The sequence below is a fragment of the Lutra lutra genome, chromosome 7 (assembly GCF_902655055.1).
Source record: "Lutra lutra chromosome 7, mLutLut1.2, whole genome shotgun sequence".
NCBI classification, from domain to species: domain Eukaryota; kingdom Metazoa; phylum Chordata; class Mammalia; order Carnivora; family Mustelidae; genus Lutra; species Lutra lutra.
The window spans coordinates 9,482,733-9,499,465 of record NC_062284.1 but is presented as its reverse complement, the minus strand read 5'-3'; the positions used below and the strand labels follow the sequence as shown (position 1 = coordinate 9,499,465).

General features: G+C 41.2%; 1 protein-coding gene across 5 annotated transcripts in view; it reads left to right on the top strand.

Annotated features, from left to right (window-relative positions):
• Nucleotides 1–16,733, top strand: part of AKAP13 (A-kinase anchoring protein 13) — a 330,885-nt gene that overhangs the window by 60,339 nt on the left and 253,813 nt on the right. The gene's annotated exons all lie outside the window — the stretch shown is intronic.

Below are 16,733 nucleotides of genomic sequence, written 5' to 3'. Positions count from 1 at the left end.
TGGTAGCTTCATATTCATTCATCTTTTTCTTAGGCTGAAAGGTATTTATCTTTATTGATCTCTAGACATTTACTTTTAACCGTGTTCTAGATCTGTGTATAGATCTGTCGTCTGTACTGTAGTAGCCCAGAGGTCTTTAAAAGCAAATGTCTGCACTTTCGTACTTTCTGCCTCTTATCCATCTTCCTCGGCTTATTTTGTAGCTCTGCACCTTACTCAGAAGGGACAACACAGTATGTTGTATTGGTGACAGCGATGACTTGAATAACTTTTGAAACACCATAAAAAGCTTTTAAAATTTGTACTCAGTTGGCAAGCTGTAGAATCTTGGCATTAAGAGAAACTTAAAGATCCTTTAATCTAAAGGTCCTTGGACCTTTTCTCCTGGCTACACCGTTCTAGTTTCATCCTCTGTTACTTTTTAAAACATGGTTTTCATGGGACACCTGGCTAGCTCCGCAGAGTGGGTGACTCTTGATCTTGGGGCTGTGAGTTCAAGCCCCACATCGGGCATAGAGTTTACTTACAGAAAAACAAAAACAAAAAAAAATCCACAACATGGTTTTCATTTCTCTTAACCAGTCCGTTCACTTTGTTCCCAACCTTTTTTGTCTGTGCCTGTCGTGGTGGGGTTCCCAGAATGGACCATTATGTTCCTGGCCTGTTGAACAAACAGTGGTTTGGAATCCCCTGCCATCTTCTACACTTGCACACGAAATAGAGGTTACGGTGCCGAACTACACACACACACACGCACACACGTATACAGCTGTGTTAATTATACATCTGTTAATGCATACCAGTGATTTGGGTGGCCATTTTGTGCCATCAGCTATTGGTTTGAGTTTTGTCAACCAACCCTTTCATGTATTTTACAAGTGATTCTGCTCTGCCACCTCTTTCCTACCTTTACACGATGTAGTTGATTCTAAATGCATACCTTGCGTATTTTCCATACTTGGTATGTAGTAGGTGCTTAATAAATGTTTGAGTGATTATGCTTTTTACCCCTGAATTTACTTAATCCCTGAGTTTGTTTGTTTCTTTCTTTTTCGCCTCATCCCCACAAACTCTGTGCCTTGTTGAACTACCAGTTATTAGACCCCCAAACAGCTGACTGTTTGTGCTTCTGTACGAGTGTGCTCACGGCTTTATGTTTGGAGCAGCTCCTCTCCCCGCTCATCCCTGATGTGTTCAGCTTCTAAGAGTTAGCTAGGGGACACCTCTTCTCTCTTTCCTGACCTCTCTTTCTTCCCCGCACTCCGTCGTGTCGTCTTCTACCCAGATAACCAGCTGAGTCGTCCACTAACTTGTTTTCTCCATCGGAATGTATCTACTCTGAGAGCAAGGACTGTGTTTGTATTTTTCCGGCCGCAGCACCTAACACCGTGCCTGGCAGGAGCCGCGTCCTAAACTTGGTGGATGCGTGAATGAGTCAACGGACAACTGAACGGCTTCGGGGCCCCATGTTCCCGCCCATAATCTTTCTGCATCTGGCTTCTGTGATTCAGCCTCTTATCCATTAGTAGACCGAGCGGGTTTGGTCAGCATGCTTTCTCCGTCTTTACTTGAGTCACTGCCTTCAGTGTTGACAATGCAGGATTGAGGCCTGATTGCTGTACTTCAGGGACTAAAATTTACGTGTTGCTTTTTTCCCATATTTTTGTTTCAGAATAATATAAAAGAACACAACAACAAAAACCTTAAAATTTCTGGCTCTGATGGTATAGAAACAGCCCAGACTAGCTTGCTTTGTACCCGGATTGAGAGTCTCTTTATTATTATTTCTTCTGAAAATATTGTGCAGGTAGGTCATTCTTGAACTCAAGTCTCAGCTGAGTGAATATTATGAGACCGTGTTGGAAAAGCTTTCTTGCATTTTTGAGGGTAAAGGAGTTCTGAGATCTTCATGGAAACCTACTTAGGCTGCAAGGAAGTGAAATTGGGAATCTTGTCTTTGCTTTCTGATTTGTCTAGCTGGGGTCGCAATTGGGATTACGTGTTAAAATTTGCCAGAACTTACTCTGTGGCTGATGACCCTTCAAAACTGGTGAAAATGCCAGCCCTTCTAGAAGTATATTGACATTTGAAAATAACACTGTGTAATGACAGTTTTTGTGGATTTAGTAATTGTTCTTAAGTTTGGACTGTTTTAATTTCCAGGAGCAGATGAGAGGTAATCTTTGGAAAAGAACTGTGAAATAAAATTAGTGTCTGGTAGAATCAGTTGTGATTTGTAGCTGGGAAGAGTTAGTCGCTCTAGCATTTTTTTTTTTTTTTTAAAGGTTTGATTTATTTGACAAAGCACAAGCAGGGAGAGTGGCAGGCAGAGGGAGAAGCAGGCTCTCCAGTGAGCAGAGAGAGTGGGACATGGGGCTCCGTCCCAGGACCCTGGGATTGTGTGACCTGGGCTGAAGACAGACATTTAACTGGCTGAGCCACCCAGGTGCCCCAGTCATACTAACATTTTAACAACACAACTCTGATGTTATTTATTTGTTTTTAAGGATTCTTTTTTTATGAGAGAATGCGTGAGTGTGTGAGCCAGTGTGGGGAGAAACAGGGGGAGAGGGAGGGACAAGTAGACTCTGCACAGAGCACAGAGCCAGACATGGGGCTTGATCTCAGGACCCTGAGATCATGACCTGAGCCAAAATTAAGAGTTGGATACTTAACTGACTGAGCCACCCAGGCACCCCCAGCACAGCCCTGATATTTTAAAGAAGATTCGGGTTCTCAGATGAGTTCCACTTTGAAATGTTTTGTTCTTTATCTTATGAAGAGACCATGGCAAAGCAAAGCAAATATGAAGGGCTTAGGACATGAACAGGATATGTAGAATTCTGTATTACATTCATATTTGGGGAATGAGTAGTCTTTACTAGTGTTTTTGGGTCAGAGAACACTACTCCTGAGAGGTTAGGAGTGTGCCTATATTCCACACTTTAAAGTTGGTAAATACCTGTAGAATTACTATCACTGCCTTGTAATTAGGTGTTTACATATCCTCTCTCTCTCTAACAGATTGAGAGCTCTGATTAATTACTGTGACCCAAGAATGCAGTCTCTGGCCCTGGTTAGATGCACAAATCTTTAAAAGTGTAAATGAGAGACCCTAGACCTTTTTGTATGTGTCCTGTGTGATCCAAAAGTGCGTCTTATCATAAGAAATTGCATTTATTCATGCCTTCTAGAATAGGTAGATCTAAAGTTCTGACAGTAGTTGCCGTATACAGTGTGTGTTACTATTGGAAGTTGCCTCTTTCCAGGTTGCTCCAAATTGTAACAAATGGACAGTCCAGTATAGACAAAGTACTGTGTTAGATGTAAAGTTCAGCATTCATCCCTAAGCATGTTTCTGGAATAGCTCCCTGGAAATGGGAATGACTTGGCTGCCATTATTTCAGTGATTGATATGATGCAGCTCTGCATTATCACTTGTAGGTCATTTCTGGTGAACCCACTGCCATTAAGATGAGGACTTAACTTGGGGCACCTGGGTGCCTCAGTCAGTTAAGTGTCTGCTTTTGACTCAGTTCTCATGATCTCAGGGTCAAGTCCCACATAGGGCTTCTTGCTCAGCAGGGGGCCTGTTTCTCCCTCTCTGTCCCTCTCCTCGTTCATTCTCTGTCTCTCTCTGTCTCCCTCTCTCTCAAATGAATTAAAAAAAAAAAAACTAAAAAAAAAAAAGTGGATTTAACTACTAACCTCTTTTTCCTTCAACCTAAGGACATCATGACTATTAAACAGCATGTTTTTTTTTTTTTAAGTTTATGTTTTGTTTTTTTGTTTTTTTTTTTTTTTAGTAATCTCTATACAACATGGGTTTTGAACTCACAACCCCAAGATCAGTGTCAGATGCTCTGCTGACTGAGCCAGCCATGCACCCCTAAACAGCATGTATGAAATAACGTAGCTGGTCTGTTCTAATAAGTATGCTTACCAATTTTAGCCAGGACAGTTTGGACCTCAAACAGAGAATCCTAAAGTGTTAGTATGGAGATTATAGAGTTTGTTTTATAGAGGAATAACTTGAGGCCTAGAGAGATGAGGTAACTTGTACAGATTTTTTGAAATTCTTAATCTAGCTTACAGATTTGCTGTTTTCTTTTTTTAATGGTTTTTCCCTTTTCAGAATAGCTTCTCTTGTCCCTCCCTGCCTTTGATCCCGTAACACTAACAAAGTCAGTATGCCCCATTCACTTTCTTTTGTTCTGAGTATTGAGTGTACACCCAGCAGGCTTGCAGTTAGACAAAGGACCGGAGCTTTAAGCACTGACCAGAATTCAATGATTTTATGTCTCTGTGAAGATGTGGAGACAGAGATATACCTTCCAGGAACGTTCAGTTTTATCCTTTCCCGTGAGCCGTAACATGGTGTGACCGCTGTTGGTTACATATCATTGCACCAGTACTCTCTTATCCTTGTTATCTGTGTACTTTTCAGTGCTATTTAACAAAAGTATGGCGGTAGCTTACATAGTTTTATGCACTTTCTGTGCTTCCTGTGACTTCTCGCTGGCCCCTTGTTGCCAGCGTGTAACCACACACGTTGTGGAAGAAGCCGAGACGCCCAGCCATGGCACCGAGATAACTGATGTTCAACACAGTGGTGGAGAACATCACAGCTTCGTAAAGGACTGTTGAGTTGTTGGAAGAAGTGAAGAAAATTGTTCTGAAATTTGCTTTATTAGAGTACAATTTACATAGAGTAAAATTCATCCACTTAAAACGTACAGTTAATGAATTGGTTCTGTCAGTTGCTTACGGTCATATAACCACCACCACAATCAAGGGAGAGAACTTCTCTGTCCTTCTAGAAAATTTCTTTTTTGCCTCTTGCAGTCAGTCCCCTCACCCCCACTCCAGAGCCCAGGCAGGCACTGATCTGCTTTGTATCACTACAGTTTTACCATTGCTAGAAATTTGTAAGAGTGAGATCATACAACATGTAGTTTTTTATATCTGGCATTTCCATAATGCTTTTGAAATCTATCAATATAGTTACATGTATCAGTAGTTCCTTTTTTTTTTTTTTTTTTTTTGCTGAGAAGTAGTCTATTTATGGTTATACCACAGATTGTTTATCTACTTACTCATTGGACAGACATTGGAATGGTTTCTAGCTTCTAACTACTTATAAGTAAAGCTTCTAGAAATATTTGCATGCAACTCTTCATATAGACATGTTTATATAGACATGCATTTTTATTTCTCTTGAGTAAATAAATACCCAAGAGTAGGATTAAGGAATGATCAAACTGTTTTTCCAAGTGCCTATGCGTTTTTCCCTTCTATCCAGCAAGGGTTCCAGTCACTCTTTACTTTTCAAATCTTGGTATTGTCAGTCTTGTAAATTTAAGGCATGCTAGGGGGTGTATAGGTTTTAATTTTCATTTCCTTGAAGACTGCTAATACTGAGCATCTGTCTTCTTTGGTGAAAGGTCTATTAAATACTTTTTGGTCATTTTTTTGAGATATTTGTCATATTATTGAGTTGTAAGAGTTCTTCATGTATTCAGAATACACGTCCTCTATTAGATATGTTTTGCAAATAATTTCTCTCCACTAATCCTTTTCATTGTAATAGTATCCTGAAGAGCAGGAAGTTTCTTATTTTTTTGGAGCCCAGTGTATTCACTTTTTTCTTTTTAGTTTGTGCTTTTCTTGTGTCCTCTGTCCTTACTCCAGTACTATAGGGTCTTGAACGCCATAGCTTTATCGCTCAGTTGTAAAGTCAGGTAGTGTAAGTTCTCCAACTTTGTTCTTCAGAATTGATTTGGCTCTATTTTAGTTGATTTGCACTTCTTTTTAGTTTAGTTTCTTTTTAGTTCTTTTAGCTCATTTCACTTCTCTGCATTATTAAATCAGCTTCATGATTTTCAGAAGAGAGTGTACTGTAGTTTTTATTGAAAATGCATTAAATTTGTAGCTAGCTCAGTTTGGAGAGAGCTGACATTTAACTATATTGAGCTAATCCATTAACTGGACATATTTCTCTATTTTTAAATGTCTTATGTAGTTTTTCTAAAAGGATGTTTATGTATTTGTAGTATTATAATATTGCAATAATTTGAAATATATTATAATATTTTGTTAAATTTATTCTTAAATATTTCATGTTTTTGGTGCTGTTATAAATACTTGAAATTTAAACTTCCAGGTTATTTTTGTTTGTTTGTTTTAAAGATTTTATTTACTTCTTTGACAGAGAGGGATCACAAGTAGGCAGAGAGCTAGGCAGAGAGAGAGGGGGAAGCAGACTCCCTCCTGAGCAGAGAGCCCGATGCGGGGCTCGATCCCAGGACCCTGAGATCATGACCTGAGCCGAAGGCAGAGGCTTAACCCACTGAGCCACCCAGGTGCCCCTGGTTTTTTGTTTTAATATTTAGAAATGTAATGGATTCTTGTTTATTGGCCTTGTAGCCTACCATTTTGCTAAAAATCACTTGTTATTTCTTTTTTTTTCTTTTTTTTTTTTTTTTGGACAGAGATCACAAGTAGGCAGAGAGGCAGGCAGGGGGGTGGGGAAGCAGGCTCCCTGCTGAGCAGAGAGCCCGATGTGGGGCTGTATCCCAGGACCCTGGGATCATGACCGGAGCTGAAGGCAGAGGCTTTAACCCTCTGAGCCACCCAGGCACCCCCACTTGTTATTTCTAGAAGTTCTTTTGTAGATTCCCAGTGAGAAGTGATATTCTTGTTGCCTGTCTGAGGGGTAAACATTCATACTTTCATCTCTCTGTATAATTTCAGCTGTAGGTTTTTAGTAAACTCCCTTCATCAGGTTGAGGAAGTGTCTTTTCTGTTCCTAGCCTGCTGAGGGTTTCCATAAAGGATCAAGGTTGAGTTTTGTCAAATGTTGTTTTCCTGCATCTTGACATATTTGTGTAGTTTTTCTTTCTTATTTTGTTGATGGTGGTGAAGTCCATTAATCTGCAAAAATTAAGCCAACTTTGTAATCCTGGGATAAACCCCATTTGGTGATTGTATATTGTCCTTTTTTATGTTTCTGAGTTTGAAATGGTAACATTTTGTTAAGGGTTTTTCTGTCTGTGTTCATGAGGGCTTCTGCTTTTCTTTTAATATCTTTGTCTAGATTTAGTATCAGGGTAATGTTGGCTGCATGAGATAAGATGGGACATCCCTTCCCCCCAACCCCCCACTTCTTGATATTGGTATCATTTTTTCCTTAAATGTTTGGATGATGTTACCTTGATGCTATCTGGGCCTGGAGTTTTCTCTGTGGTAAAATTAACTAGGAATTCAAGTTCTTTAATAGATGTAGGGGATTCTGGCAGATGTGCATCTCATTGTGTTCGTAATTTGGCTGTTCCTTAACAGCCACTGATGTTTCGCACCTCTTCTTGTGCTTACCAGCCATTCAGACATCTTCTTCACTGAAATGTCTGCACAGGTATATTACCTGTTTTTAGTTAGGCTGTCCTCTTACCGAGTTGGAAAAGTTTCTCATAAGTTCTGGGCATGAGTTCCTTATCAGATATTTGATTTGTAGGTATTGTCTGTGGCTTCTCAAAGGTAAATGGGTTACTCTTACATGAACATAAAATGAACTTGTGCTGAAGATTTTATCTAATGCACTTATCAGTAAGGGATCCAGTAAGATGTTAAAACTGATTCCACGTGTCTAGTCATTTCTTATTATACGCTGAACATTGTGGATGAAATGCTTTAGAGGCCGCCATGGTTTTTAGCTTTTAAAGATACTCACTTTCGTTCTGGCGTGCCGCTAATTGGATTTGCCCCAGACTCCCTCTTTAGTTTGATCCCTGCTCAGTTCTTTTAGCCCAACAGATCTGCTTTTTGCTGGAAATCTTAGACTCTCCCCAGTACACGTACAGTTCCGGGGTCTGCCAAGGATTTGGGAAGAGCTTAGATAGAGCTTTTTAGACCGCAGCTTTCTGTCTACTGCATCCTGTGAGCTGGGCCTTAGTCACAAAGGAGTGTCAAAGGGAGTCTTATCCAGTGCTTTTTTCCTGCTTTCAGTTCTCCGCTTCAGTCTCCTTCCAGTGCCTTCAAATGCTAGCTTTTCATCTTTTATTTCGTTCTAATTGTTTATCTGAAAGAGCAGTAGTTTAATACAGGGTAGTCTGCCTTTAATTTTTTTGTTGGTTTTTTAAATAGTGGAGCTCTGTTTTAGTCTTCACATCATTACTTACCCTTATCCTTCTTTTCCCCCTCGGTGTCTCCAAATCCATTTGGTCTACCCCCCGCCCCCCCCCGCATTCAGGAAGGCAGTACAGGATTTACAGAGCATATGAAACAATATTCCCAAACCTTTGTCATCTCTACTTAACTTCCCCTAGTGTATTCCTAAGGAGGAATATCCCTAGTGTTCTCCTAAGGAGGAACTGGAAGCCTAAAAGTTCAGATTTTGGAAAGTGAAAGGAATAGGTTGGTTTGATTGGCAAGATTTTAAAAATGTGTTCCTTGCTTCCAGCTTTGTTTTGATGAGAGCCCTGGAAAGGCAGAGCTTGCCTTGGGATTGTTAAGTGCAGCTAATGCTGACCCTTAGTGGGGTTTATGGTCCTGTTCGTTAGAACTGGAGGCCCGAGGCTATTAGCCCATATTTGAATATCAGCTAAGCAGGAGTGTCTCCTTGGAGATTCCATAACTGAGTTTTCAGATTACCAGTCTGTGGTATTTTTTTTCCCCCTCTTGTACTGGGTGGGGAGGTATTCTGTGGGTGGCTGCATTCTTTATTTGTTCTTTGCCCTGACCTGGGATAGCATCAGGGTCTATATTGGGAGGTCGTGGATATGTCTCTTTGGTCTGTCCATCTTGCTTTGTAACTGCTTTGTATTTTAATTTTTTGTTCCACTTAATAGCAGGCTTCAAGAATGCTAATTACCTGTACGAAAAGCCAGTGTATTTTTCAGTATATGCCATGAAGCAATAAGACGGTATATTCCTTTTATTAGTACTTGCAGGTTGTGAAATTTAATCTAGTACTGACAGAAACATTACCATTCACTTTCACTGCAGTTTTGACTGTGAAAGACTCCCTGCTCGCTCTCTCTTAAACTTGGGCATTGGGTCTGAAGCTTGGTTATTTTCATGAGATTTTTGTAGAATTTAGGGGAAAAACATTCTAAGAAGTTCCTGTTGCTTATGTAAGAGAACTAAATTTTTTGAGCAGCAGACTTCAGCTGGCGGATGCTAGCCTGTGTTTGTGTAGAAGGGAGAGAAGGGAGTTCATTCCCAGCTGATTCTCAAGCTTGTAAACATTCCCATTTGGATGTGAATAGGAACATGTTGGTCTGTTGAGTGGCTTTACTTGTTGGGTAACTGCACAGCTTTTTCTGCAGGTCATTGCCTGTTAATTTGGAGAAACAGAATAGGGCACATCTGTAAAGTAGTTTACAAGAGTAAATTTTGGGGGAGATGAAACAGATGAGTTAGTTTACAGAGAAGCTTTAGACAAGGTAGTTCTTTACCTTCTCCCTTTCCCTTCAGTGTTAATTAGTGAAATGCTGCTGCCTCTACCAAGCATTTTCCATTCAAATGAATGAGAACTTCTCGTCCTTTGCTTTGTCACTGTGTTCAGTCCCCCGCTCACAAAAATCACCTTGCCTTGTTTGTATACCTAAGGCAGCCAGTGTTTCTGGAATGATGGTGTATTAGAGATGGAAGGAGCTTTCGTGATTACCCAGTCCAGCTCCTTCCATTCACAAAGTCAGAAATGGAGGTTCTAAGGCATGCTGCAAATCAGAAGAGGCAGCAGTGCAGTAGTCTAGAAGTTAAGTCAGATCTGGGTTCAAATTCCGGATCCCACCTTTTACTAGCTGTGCCAGTCTTATACAGGTTAGTTAACTTCAGCCATGAATCTCTACATTTGTAAAATGGATTAATGTTAAGATTAGCTAGATCCTTGAACAGAATAAGTGAACTATTACAGGTACCACTGGAGATGATAATGATGGTAGTTACGCCTTCATGGTTGATAAACTGTAAGATGTCAAGATTGTGGAGTTTAGGTGCCTACTTTATGGATGAACAAATAATGAACAAATATGTTGTATAGTTTTGGATGAGCGTGAGTTCTGAAAACCAGTGAGTACATATGTTTATCACCCAGTATACTTGTAGTGTATGCTTGAGAGAATGAGGGAGGGAGGAATTTTTTTTTCCAAATGCCCTTGGTTGAGTTTCAGAAATAGAAGTCGGATGCCAGGACTCAGCTTGTAACAAGAGGGTGAGATCAGTTGGTATAATTGGAGCTACTTGGTAATCCTTTTACTCTGTTCTCTGAACATTTATGGCGTTCCTATTTCTGTACAAACATATGAGCTAGAAAATGACTAGGTCTCCATAGAAATGTCATGTGTCAGGCTGGGGCGGGAGGAGCACAGGTGAGGAGCATGTGGGGTAGAGCCAGGAGGCCCTCTGCAGCCACCTTCTTTGCTAAGTGACAGCCTGTAGTGGGTACTGGAGCAGTTTTAGTCTACTTAAATGGTTCTGGGGATTATTTTAGAATGTGATCTTTGGTTTGGTTATACCCAGCATTTAGGGAGAGGAACAGAGGGAAGGAAAGAGGAATCAAGAATACATTTTTAAAACTGAAAAAAAAAAAAAAAAAAAAGGACCTTGAGTTTGTACCTCGTGGGCTAGAGGCTGAGACTGCTGGCTTGGGGTTTTCAGCACCGCTGCTCCCTGCTCATGGAGAGCCAGCCACGATGACAGCGGTGACTGAGCCCGAGCGCGACCGCCCAGAGTAGTTTCTTCATCTTACTCAAGTCACTTAGAAGGACCATCGGTAGCACGGAAGTTTTAACTTGGGCTTCCAGGCTAGTGGTTCATTGAGTCGTCTCTTTCTTAAGGATTCTGCTGTGGCTGCCAAGTAAGGAGCAAGGATTCGTTTCCTGCTGGTCCCCATCATGTGTTATTGTTTCTGGCTTGTTGGTTCTTCCAGGGCACGTGTTCCTATTTGCTGGACCAAGTTTGTAGAGTATCTTCTCTGTGTCCCCACCACACTGAAGTGCTGCCCACATTTATTGGATTTACAGCAGTTTTCCGAGGCAAATGAATATTAACTCTGTTTCGTACAGAGGAGAAAGGCCCTGTAGCGAGCCAGGGGCTGGAGTTCAGCGGCCTCCTCCCTCCTGGCCATCTGACTGGCCACTCCCTTGTCACTGGCATGGGGTGTGGAAGGTGTTGATGCTTCGATCTGCCCACCTCAGGTCTTTGGCACAACCTTGAGTTGGTCTTCCAGATCATTCTGATTTCTGCCTGTCTACGAACCATGACCAGGCTAGCACGAACCAACTGTTTGCTGTCGTGGGCGCCTTCCGAAGGGCCAATTTAGTTAGTGTGGAGAATCGGCCAGGATCCCAGGGCCCCCCTCCCCCCAGAGAGTTTATTTGGACTGTTTATAGTTGTTCTGTCCACAGTCTGTGTCTAGAATACACACTCAAGATATTTGTTGAATTGAATTATTTCTCTTCGTTGCATTTCAAATACCTCCTGTTTGCGTGTTTTTCGTCTTCCCTTCTTCGTCCACTGGCGGGTCAAGTCACTTTCTCAGTAGCCTGGGACTCTCTGAAGACACAGGTACCAGTACCTGCCCCTCATTCTCACACGCACCCCTACTTTCCGAAAGCAGTTTTACTTTTAAGACTGTATGCCTGGAAATTTTAGTCTCTTCCCCCTAAATTCCTTTCTCATTGTACAGATTTTCGGGGAGAATAGCCAACTGAAGTGTGCGTTATGGCCAGACTATTAGCACTTGGGTCATTCTATGATAACATTGATTTTATGAAACACCCATATATATATATATATATATATATATATATATATAAAATTTTTAATTTTGAAGTATTATAAAGGAAAGGGCACTGAGTAGTTAGATGCCTTTCTCTACCTAGATTTTTGTGTGTATTTCTCAGCTATTAACTATTTGAAGTCTTGGGTACATAGTAACATGCTCCATTTACTAGAAAAAAACAGTTTATCAGTATGTATATCTATCACGTGCCATTTATCTCCTCACACACAGCTAGAAATTAAATGTTTTAAGGCAACTGGTTTGTGGTTTTCATGGCAACCTTATTTTTGAAATTAGTTCAAGTGGGGAAATTAATTTTCCATTTCTGCATTGTATAATGAGTTGTTAACGTATGTGGCCCTCTAAGAGTTTACTATTAAGAGGAATTCCGAAAATTTGAAATTCAAGGAATAATCTCTAAAGTTTCTCTTTGTTATTTCTAAATCCAGAACACGTATAATATCATCCATATTTAACCTGGCAATAACCTCTTAGTAGTTTGATGAAAAGCTGCCTATTTAAATCATTCTTTTAAGCCTTTTTCAATGAATTGATCAAGTTAGGAGAATTTGCAGGACTTTTTTTTTTAACCTAGTAGTTGATAATTTAACTCAGTTGAGCTCTAATCTTACCGATTCTTTATCTTGTATTGTCAAACACTTGTTCTGTTTGCTTTGTGAAGCAGTAGGTCTGAACAGAAAGTGAACGATCTTTATTGATATTCAAACAGAATTAGCCACAGCTGTTCTGTAAGTTACATTTTCAGGATGCGTGGGTACTTCCTCATCTCCGCTCCTGAGGACAGACTCAGTTTCGCCCTACATGTTACGAGGAGGAGAGATTGCTGAGGGATGCCATTCCTGTCTCATGGTTGAGAAATGATTCTGTCATTTCAGGACACTGATAAATTTTTGTCTTTAGATAGCAAAGTTCTTTGCTAAAACTGTGATTCAAGTTATCAGAAGTTCTGTAGTATGTTAACGGTTTTGTGTGGCATCTAGATTGCTGGAAGTGTGGCTGATGATTTTTATGTACTATTTTAGTTGGCTCATCCTAGTTCATTCCACCTAAAATAAATTTGCCCGTGCTTTTTATTTACTTAATTTTTTAAAAGTATGCTCTGTTAAAAAAAAAAAAAAAGATGGTCTAACAACAACAACAACAAAAAAGTATGCTCTGTGCCCAATATCGGGGTTGAATTCACTACCCTGAGATCCATTAAGCCAGCCTATCAGTGATTTTGATTTTGATTTTATTTTTTAAAAAGATTTTATTCATAAAAACACTTCATTCACTCAGTCACTCGTTTGTTTTTATATTTATTTATTTATTAGAGAGTATGCCCTGAGGGAGGGGAGGAGTAGAGGGAGAGGGACAAGTAGACTTGGTGCTTTGTGTGGAGCCCGATGTGGGGTTCCATCCCACTACCCTGAGATCATGTCCTGACTGATATCAAGAGTCAGACGCTCAACCAACAGAGCCACCCAGGCGGCCCTCCTATCGCTGATTTTTAAAAATACTCTGCTCATTGTGTTATAAAAACAAGAATGACTCCTCAGGGGATAACTCAGGCCAGGGATGTTTTATAAATAGGAATTCTCCTTTAAAAATAAAAATTTTCACTTAAGTTAATAAAATGATACTTTAAAAAGGCCTAAATAGATGGTTGCTGAAACTATTGAAGTTCCTTTGACTCTGTAGTATTTTCACTTAATTATGAAATATACTTATTTCTTTTTTTGAAGTCTTTGTTATTCAAAAATTTCCCTCTCATTTTGAGATGGATTTTTTTAAAAAAAGTCATTCCTCTTGTGCTTTACAAAGTCATTGTTCTCAAGATGTGAAAGACTCAGTATTGAAGAACCACAGCATTGAAGCAGGGTTCATCCTTAAGAGAGCCATTTTAACAACTTAAAAGCTCACCTGGACGTTTCCAGCATCTGCGTCTAGTACCTCTTCCTCCTGCCACTTGTGGGGGTAATGTGGTAGTGCTTTTGTCATGTGATGTGTCCAGGAAGGTGGCTGTGTGTCCCTGTGAAATAATTCCTAACAGAGCAGCCACTCTAGGGTCTGGCCTTTGTCCACATTAGGTCGTCCAGCTCGGTCAGGTCTGCATGTGCATGAGAGCCCCCTCGTCTATATTTTTAGTCTTTCCAAGTGGTTTATCATCACTTTAGCCCATTGGGTTGCTTGCTTTTTGGACGATAGAGGTTGGGAAGGTTGAAGGAAGTAGAAGGGCTTGAATTTGGCAGTCTCTTACCGGATATCTATTTTAACCCTCACTGAAGTTAATTTACATAAAGCCCAGCTGTGCATGAATTTTTCTAAATTCAAAGTTTATTCTTATTACCATAGGGATAAGAATGTCAGCGCTTACTGAATTGATGGTCTTGCTCTCCTGTGCCTGGACCTCCTGGCAACTTACAGTTCCGTTTCCTCTGGATAACAGGATACAGCTGGCGGCAAACTTCTCACCTGTAATAGCCATTTGGAGTTTTCCTCTCTATACAGATCTCTGCAAAGCAGCAGAAACCATTTTATTTTATTTTATTTTATTTTATTTTATTTTTGCAGGAAACCACAAGGGTTTGTTAAGCCTCAAAAGAGAATTGAAATAACACGTGCATGTGTTCTTCCCAGAGGTACCGACCGTGGCGTGAGAGCCTAGGTGTCGTGTTGAGCTGCTCTGTGCCCTCCCTTCTGCCTTGAGGTTTTCCAGTTAGATGATGCCGAATTCCGTCGCTCTGGTCCCTATTACCTCTCTGGCCAATTAAGCAAATTGATCCAGGCTGGATTTCTTCACACTTGGCAGGATCTGTACCACCTTTAATGAGCTACTAGGTGAACCTTCTGGGACTTGACTGACGAGTTATTTTGGCTTTGATAGATTGGTTTTTGTTCTTAAAGCTGGAGCTGCTGATCTTTGCTATCAAAGGGGGCAGGAAAGCTGCTGATCAGTTTCGGCCTCTGATGTTCATATCGAGTATGTTAGTACTTAGTGCACATGCAGCACTGCGCCAGATGCTGTGGCAGGAGTGCAAGTGGTGTGGTGGAAGACGTCCACAATGTCACAGACTGGAAGAAGCAAGTTCAGGAGAAAAGGCAAGCATGGAAACGAAAGAGAAGAAAATGAAAGAAAAAAAGTGACTTATTGCTGACTGCTTGGGTTAGGTTACCATCAGTAGTCCTGCTGTCCGAATCAGCAAGGGTGGGAGGACATTTTCATGAGCACAGTGTGAGGACTGGACCTAGCACGGTGCACGCCAGCAGTGTGGGCAGGGCAGGCTGGAGGGGGTGAGGCCAGAGTGCCAGTAGGGCCTCCATAGACCAGCGGCTCCACATTCTCGGGCGGCACCGGTCGGAGTGCTGGGGGAGCCTGGCGGGCTTCTGAGAGTTCACCAGCAATAAAGGGCTTATTTAGTAGAGCACCTCATCTGTTGGGGTCTACATCTCCCTCCTGGACGCTCTCTGTTTAGAATTCGGGAGCAGCACAGCGATGGCGGTGGTCCATAGGACGTGGAAGCTGCACGTGATGTGAGGTCAGTGCGCGCAGCTGGTCTGGTCATTCATATCGGGCAGTAGGGACAGGAACTTACCGAGTGTTCTCCTATAGCTTACTACCGTGTTAAACATTTCACACACATCTTTTATTCTCATTTTACAACACCCTTTATAGATGAAAATAAAGCTTGGCAGTTAAGTAACTTGTCCACAATAACAGCTGGAAGTGCCAGAGTCACAACTCAAATCCAAGTCTGTCTGTCTCCTTCTCTGAATTATATTGCTATTTCTGGTTTTAGCCTTACATTCTTCTACCAGGGGTTGTTAATGAATTCTTAAATGCTAGCAGATTGTCTCCAATCTAGAGTCATCCATTCCTTTAATATCTTCATCATTCATCAAAGTGGCTTACAGAGACTTAGTGTAAAATAAATGATAGATATATACATATATATATATTTTTTTCACCCTTTTGAGAGAGAGAGAGCGAACAGGGCGGGTGGGGAGAGGGAGAGAGACTCTTAAGCAGGCTCCATGCTGAGCCTGCCGCCTGATGTGGGGCTCGATCTTATGATCCTGAGATCATGACCTGAGCTGAAGTCAAGAGTCAGATGCTCAACCGACTGAGCCACCCAGGTGCCTCTGATTTTTCTTTTTTTAATAGAGGAAATGTAGTGAGCTTTGTGTCTATGGATACAGCCTCTGAGCTTAGGACCCCTAGGATGCAGGACTGTACCTTTAAGCCCTGGAGGTTGGAAGCTCTGCTGTAACTAAGATGGGTTAAATGTGTTTCCAAAATTGGGATCACATTTTATTTTTAAGCTTTTCTCTCTTTTTCTTGAGTCAGGACAGATCTTAGTGCCCCCTAGAACTCCCTAAAGAAAAGTGATTAGTACCTCAAAAGAACCTTTCTAAAGGATTGCTTATCCTGTGTAGGCAGAGAGTGAGCAGCAGAAAGAAAATAGTATTTTAGGAAGGTTGAGTCAGAGGTGCAGGTGGAGCCTGGAGAGATTTTCACAAGGTGATAAGGCCCGAGCACTCCGGTCTACAAGCCGAGGCAGGTAGACCGGCAGTGATTCCCACTTGGGGAAGAAGGCTGCTTCTGAGACCCCCTTCTAATTATAAAGTCCTGTGGCCAACAGAGTTTGGCTAGGGTTTGAGATGTGGACTCCAGGCCCCGCGGAACCTGACTGGGAAGCCAGCCATCGTGTGCAGCCCCTCAGGGAAGTTGTGGTGGGAAGTCAGCCTTATTGCCTGCGGCCCACAGCATGGACTTGCTCGGTGTGAGTTTAGGCTATGTAATTGCAGACTTCTTCCGTGCTACCTTTTGTGAATCTTGTGAACCTGAAGTTTTTGAAAGAAGAGAAATTTGAGCTGAACTTAAAAAAAAAAAAAAGGATAAGAAAACGGTAAGAAAAGGAAAAAACCAAACCAAAGATGTAGATTT